Genomic DNA, 7,324 nt, shown 5'->3' on the forward strand with positions numbered 1-7,324 from the left:
CAAAAATCTCTTCAAAGGAAACAATACTATTTACTTGGTTATCAGAGTTAGTTGTGGAAGACTGAGGATTGAACTATGAAGTTCATAAACAGAAAGAATATCATTTAAAAAAAAAAAGAAATAAAAAAGCCCACTACGCAAGAGGAAGCAATCTTCTCCCCCCCATTACTACAAATGAGTAACTTAGCATAGGTGCATCATCTCACATTTTTGTGAGCAAGCTCTCTTTTCAGAGAGGTATAAAATTGTCCAGAATTCTTCTAAGTAACTTCCTTCCTATTTCTGTGGGACTCTTCCACCGTAACAAGGAGGTTAAGTTTTAAAGATGAAAGAACGTCTGACTTTAGTTTGTTCTGCTGCACCGTACCAGCTCCAGACTCAAGGACTGGGAGATGAAGGCCCTAACAGAAGGTATGAAGTAGTAGACATCTGGGATCATAAAAGATGTTTTTAAAAACAACAGTTCAATAGTGCATTGTTGACTTTTAAATAGTAGTCCAATATACAACATTTAAAGCTTTGGGCACTGATTTCAGAAGGGATACAACTCAAAACACAATGTTTTGGGTTTACCTTCCCTACTCCTTACTATACAGTTACAGAGTTTACACCCACGTATTCTAACATAGATCTGATCTCAACTAAAGTTTTAACACAACTATGCTACAACCACACGGTCAGCCACCAAAAAAAAACTGAACTCCCCCTGCGTCCCCAGCTGCTTGCTCCCTATTCTCTCCTTAATGTTGAGAAAATTGTTTTTACAGTAAGACAGATCAGGGAATTGAGCCAGAGGAAAACTGAACTTGTGCCATTACAAGACAGCAGGAGCAAGCAGCCAGGACCTGCCTTTTCAAGGGCCACATTATTCATGCATATCAAAACAACCGTCTAAAATACTATGGTAGTACTCTTATCAGGCACAGCCTTTCCTCATTATTGAGGGGACAAGGTTATCCTATTTCTGAATTTCAACATTTCCAGACGGTCAGTTTGGATACGGTGATGCTTCTATCAAGTAGCTGTCAGGGAGCTAACCCAGCAGTCTTCAAACTGGTATTCCCCCAACACCCCATCTATAAATGCACCACGGATGCAATCGCCAGTGAAAGCAGTGTCACGTGAGGCACTGAGTGGCTCACCCTAACTTCTGAAGAAGAGACCAACCGCAGATATCACCTTAATTTCATCCCAGCAACTTCTCTCAACAGCAAAACGATACAAGAAGAGAGGAGATGGAGACAGAACTCCATCCAGTTTGCAAGTTGCTGGAGAAGGTTAGTTTCCACCTGGCATTCCCCTGCTACTTTTCCTTAGTCTCACAGTCAAACAGGGTGAAGAAAAGAAAGCGTTTCCGTATTCATAAAAAATAGGAATTGAAGTACTGCAACAGCTTTATAGTCATGCCACATAAAAGAGAAATTGTGTTAAAAGGTAATACTGATAATAAAGAATTTACTGAGAACTTCATGTTGCATCCTTCCATAAATAGTTGTATAAGCTTGATAGCAACGTCAGCTCCTTTATTTCAGATGCAGGCAGTAAGCGCGATTCTGGATTCCATAATCAGAATGCAAATGAGTAAAATAATCCTTTACATTGAGATTAAGGAAACAGCATGTATTGCAAAATACTGTCTACTACCCTGCCTGCTGCCTTCTGTGCATTCCTGCAAGTTAATCAAGGTGAAATGTGCGGTCAATCACGCCTTGAAACAGCCAACATTTTATGCAGAAATTCCACAAACTAGCATTTTGTTACAAGATGGATTTCATTTTATTAGAAGACACAAGCTGGCTTCAATACCGTAAGTCAGAAAGATTTTAAATTGACACCTCCATTAAAAATGCTTGGGAGTATTAAAAAAAACCCACAACATAGTTTTGTCCATCAATGCAAAAATCTTACATATGCTTTTTGAAAGACGTCTTGCGAAAGTGAGTTTTACTGGAATTAAACAATGGCTTTTGCAACATTTTCCCCCTAAAGCTGATTCTACATTCCCTTTAGGGCAACCACCACCACGTGCATGAAAACGCAGCTAGTCTGATCTACACATTTTAGCTTATTACTCCATTTACAGACATATCAAACTGGACACTCATTATAATCAACAAGGTTTTATGGAGGCATAACATATGCTTAGGAGCATTTATAATCATGGTGCAAGACAGATACTACTTCCAACAAACCCCACCAAGTTATTTTCTTTTGGGGTTCCAACAGTATTGCAGAAGACTGCAGCCTAGCTATTAACATGCTTTTCACATCACTGAATTAAGATTAGACATTCAAGTTGTGTCATGTAAATGCCATCAATTTTCTCTTGAGAGAAGTTCTTTACAGCTGCAGAGCCCAATAAAAAACATTTTTAACGCAGAAGACCAGAGCCATTTTGGTTTTAATGTTTCTCTGTGAACACAAAGAGTAGTTTGACGGAACTTTAAGGAAGGAAATCAGACTGGATAATTCAAGTACTTTTATATTCCAGAAACATTTTTTTGCCTGAAATTCATACTTGAAGGTCATAAGAAGTTTCACAGGGTTTTTTTTTCTTATTGTTAAACTATAGCAACCATGATTCATAAGCAGAAATATTGTTCTAAAGCATTAAGCCGTAGGTGTATCTGGAATGGCATTCATTTCACAGGGATGATGATGTTAAGGAGTCCAGGAAATGCTGACATGCCGCTGAAATTAAGGGCGGGCGTGTTTCAGAGCAAAGTAAGGGATCAAACATATCTCAAACAAGAGGTACGTGATTCTCCACACTCCCCCTGCCAAAGCTACCTGCAATTCTAACAGTCATTGTACTTACATATATAAATGAAAGGTAACCAAGAATGCCTGTTAAATTCTTGACATGTGTCTACAATAAGCACCAACAACTGTAGCTTCTAGGGCAACTGCAACTGCTCAAGTAGTGAACCCTACACTTGAGCCTGCAGAAACCATCCAAGTCAACTCAAAAGTTCTAGTCAGTCTCCACCTAAGAGTTCTGCTTCAGCCCCACTGGCTTCCAGATGTTTTCTGAAGTGTCCGAAGCCTATATAGGGAAGGACCAACCCCACAAATCCTCACTCCTGACTTTAAGCCCTCTTCTGGACACTCATAGCAGAGAGGCACATTTGTGACATCTTTTGCAATAAATTTGCATACATACTGATTTACAGTGGGCTAGAAATGGGTAATACTGGTAAGAAAGAGCAACTTGTGTCTTGGGATGGTTGAAGACCTCTCTGCTGACCCTGAATACAAACATAAATGTATTCTGGAAACTCATGTAACTATAGATAAAAAACTGCAAGCCCTGGGAAAGAATGAAGATGTCACCAGTTAAATCTGTGGAAGTAGTACAGCACAGTAAGAGCAGCTCTGAAGAACACAACAGTTGGTGCAAACAGCATGACCATCAGGTCCTCAGTATTATGGGGATTTTTTCTTTGGACTAACTCTAGCCTGGCTCCTAAATTAGGCATTAGTCTTCAACGTTGCACACGCTTAATATAACAGTGAAAATCCTAAATCAAAGACTGGCGTTCATTTCACATAAGATGCTCAAAACAAAGCTTGACCCATCTCACTGCAGCCTCATTTTTTAAGTACCATAAACTATATTATCCCTTTCCTCTCCCCCATCACCGTATCTCAGCACAATCATTAGTTGTTAATTATTCTAGATACAACAAGCTTTGAAGGTACCACAATAAGCCTCACTGGTCTGAAAAAATTACTGTGCATCTAGGAAGGGGAATTACATACAGATACAAGATAACAGTATATTCTCATAGGTTATTAACAGTATTTTATGAGAGGTTATCTTATTTAATACACTCAATGTTAATTGCAACCTAGAGATCACTACATCACCAACAGAAACTTCTCAATATCTATTCTGTCCATCATTGTAACTTTATTCCAGATCACCATGCGGAATTTGATTTCTACATCAAACCCCCAAACTGATGGGCATATACAATACAATGTTATTAACACAGCTAAAATAAAACAGAGTACAACAGAGTGTTTGGCAATGAGCTTGAAGAGGACACGTGAAAATAGCTCTCTGTTTTCTTCTTGGCTAACAATTTAGCACTAAGCACTGCTTCACCTGGTAAACAGGCAAACACTGTCCATTCAGACTGGAAAAATAAAGCAAGAGGAGTAGAAAGACACCGAGGCTGGTATGAACGAGAGATCCAATACATACAAGTATGAGACTTCAATTTCTGTATTTTAATATGGTATCTGAACCATATTGCTCTTCGCATTTGAATCACATGACTTCAGTACTGGGTATGCAAGAGCAAAAATTAAAAGTGGGACTTACTTTCAGCATTTATAAGCCCTGATTTTCCAGCAAATTCTGTGTAATCTCCCCTTCCACACAGGACATATGAGCACACTTCCACCTCTTCTCACCAAAATGAGTTTTTTCCACAATGGCCATAAAACTGGTCGCTAGTGTCACACAAATTAGTTTTGGCACAGGCATATTCATTGGCCTATAAAGAGCTTCCCCCCCCCCCCCCCAAAACAAAAAAAAATAAAACTAACATATTACTTCAAAACCCGATTAAATACAAACTGTGAGACTGAAGCTGTTATCTTCTAAACTAGGGGTCTGCAATGTTTCAAGCATAGCGTGCGCTCCGTATTATTTGTTTCCAAATTAGAGTCAGGATGCCAACAGAAACCTAGGGGACCCAAGAGATGTTTTCTCTCTCTCTAAAAGTAATAATATATAACCATCCTCTTATCTGCAGTATTTTGCTGGGATGCAAACCATAGCTTCAAGCCAAATCTCGGTCAGTTCAGAATTTGTTGGAAGCTGGAATCATTTTCTCACAGATGGCTCTCAGAAGGAGCTGTAGTTCCCCACTCCTGGGCCAATTCTGTTCAAAAATGTGTTCACATGCCATCTCTGGCCTCCACACCAGACTGCTGACTTCTGTTCCACGTCTGTCTATGCCCATGTAATCCTTTTGACATTCATCGGGCTGCTCGTAAGTGAGGATTATGGATAAAGGCATGAGCCATGTTTAAAAACACATCTGTGAACAGCAGGTCTGGAAATTGTATCTCAAAATACAAGAAAGATACTGTTGTGCTCACCACATCTTCTCAGCAACTCCCTAATACTCCAGAAACTGGTAGCCTACAGAATTCAATAAACACTACTAATTAAGAGTTAATCCAAAGGTCTGGAAGGGTAAGCCTTATACTGGACATTTTCACCAATATCTTGAAAAGTAGTGGCTGTGGTTACAGCTACTTCCGAATCCTTTAACAAAACCGAAGATTTCCAAAAGGCATGATGTAACACCAGGTTTCTTTGAGTCTCTTTGTTTTCTTTCACTGCGGCCTCTCAATTATAACCCTTTGGTCATAGCTCCTCAGAACTTTTACTTTGAAGATCCAGAGGATGGCAGGGACGGTACTAACAAATATTAAAACAATCCTTTGCCCTGAGAATAGAAAAATGCTGCCCCTGCATGTTTCCCTCAAAAACAGGATTTAAGAGAGAACTCTGACCTCCTGCCTTTAGTCAGTCCTTAACGATTTACTAAAATAAATTCAACTCTCCAAATTGCCCTACTGGCCTTTTATAAGGCAGGTAGAGATCACGTACTGCAGGAAACTGCAAACAAGAGAGCAGCAAACAATACTGCTATAAAAACGTTCCATAAATTAATCTATAAAGCACCAGTTTAAGATCACTCCTAAACATCAATCCGTGAAATCTGCTGGGGGCGGGAGGAGTCTCTCTCTTCTTTGGCCAAAAGCAGGAAGAATTGGTTGTCTAAAAAAAAAAAAAACCAAACTTGAACCTGCAAACCAAGTGCCTGGTATTCAAGCAGACACGTCCAAATGTATCATCTTTATTTAAAAAAAAAAAAAAGGCAGTAAAGGCCTTGAAGACACAAGGCAGACTACTATATTCTCTTCCGAAAAATATCAAGAGCTTTCCCAAAATGGACCATGAATTATCATCAGCTGGATGTTGAACAGACATTTAGAGAAGCTCCAGGCTAGCAGATTCATTTCACTGGCACTCCAGTTTACAAATAAGATGAATGAGAACATCAAAAGACGTTTCTTCAGACTAGTATTTTTTTAGCTACTGATACCTATTGTTTTGAGTGACGAAAGGGCAGTCCTGTAGTTGGCCTGAAACCCAGTTCCCTTTTCCCCCCACGCTTCCCGTGTTACTTTTGGCAAGCTACTCAGGTGCATATATAATTTCAAAGGTATTTAGGTACCCAATTCCCAGACAGAGTCTATCAATACTTATGCATGTCTAGATAAGCGATTATAGCGCTTCGGAAAATGCAGATCACAGCTCCGGCTCAAGCCTGGAGAAGAGGAGCTACACTAAGAAGAGTTATCACTGCTACAAAGTTTGCACTGGGGGGTTAGCCACCTACGTAGCTACAGCCTTTGAGAGACCTTGGAAAGAGGGTTGAAAATTAGTCAGGACACTAAACAAGAAAACATGTAAACACAAACAAGTTAAAAAAACCCACAATGTTTAATTTAAGAAAAAATAAGCCAGCCCTTCTTAAACCTAAGATTGAGATAGAGCACTCTTGTCCTCAAATAAAGAAGCTCAGTTCTTTCCGTGAGATTTTTACAACCGAGCTCCTCAGCTACACTACAGCCACTTCAACCCAAGCGGTGTTAGTGCTGGAAGAAGCCTAGGAAGTAGGAAATTCTCTGGTGATTGCAGCGTATTTCCCACTGTTGGTCAGACTACAGTCAGTTCAGCCATCAGACCTCTCTCGACACTAAAGCCTAACTCACAGTGGTTCCTATTCAACTGACTTTTATTCCTTCTGTAGGAAAGTCTAGGTCGGGGGGGGGAGTTTCAGTGTGCACGTAGCATACCCTCGGCAGCACTTCTGCAGGTGTGGATGCTGCAGAAGGACAACGTTCTTCTTCCGAACAAAGATACTCACAGATTATTCAACACAAGGAAAGACAGAAGCGATGTAGTCGGCTCTTTGTGTACGCACCTTAAAGTATGAATGGCCACCCCCACCACCAAAAAAAAAATCTGTTACAGAAAGTCCACAACTGCAACATAAAAGGCATTCAATTGAGATAAAACAGGTCTGAAAATAAACACTACTGGATTTCACACTTAACAGGCGCAGTTTTCCCGGTTGGAAAGCAGTTAACGAATTTTCAAAAAATTCAGTAATTGTTAGCATTTTCAAACATGCAGTAATTATTCGGCATTCTCCCTTCGGTTCGCAATAAGGGCATCACGGCCCTGGGCCCTCCCGAGGGCGTGGAGCCCCGCCAGTGCCATGCGTGCCTC

This window comes from Aptenodytes forsteri, unplaced genomic scaffold (genome assembly GCF_000699145.1).
Source record: "Aptenodytes forsteri isolate BGI_AS27 unplaced genomic scaffold, ASM69914v1 Scaffold178, whole genome shotgun sequence".
Taxonomy (NCBI): domain Eukaryota; kingdom Metazoa; phylum Chordata; class Aves; order Sphenisciformes; family Spheniscidae; genus Aptenodytes; species Aptenodytes forsteri.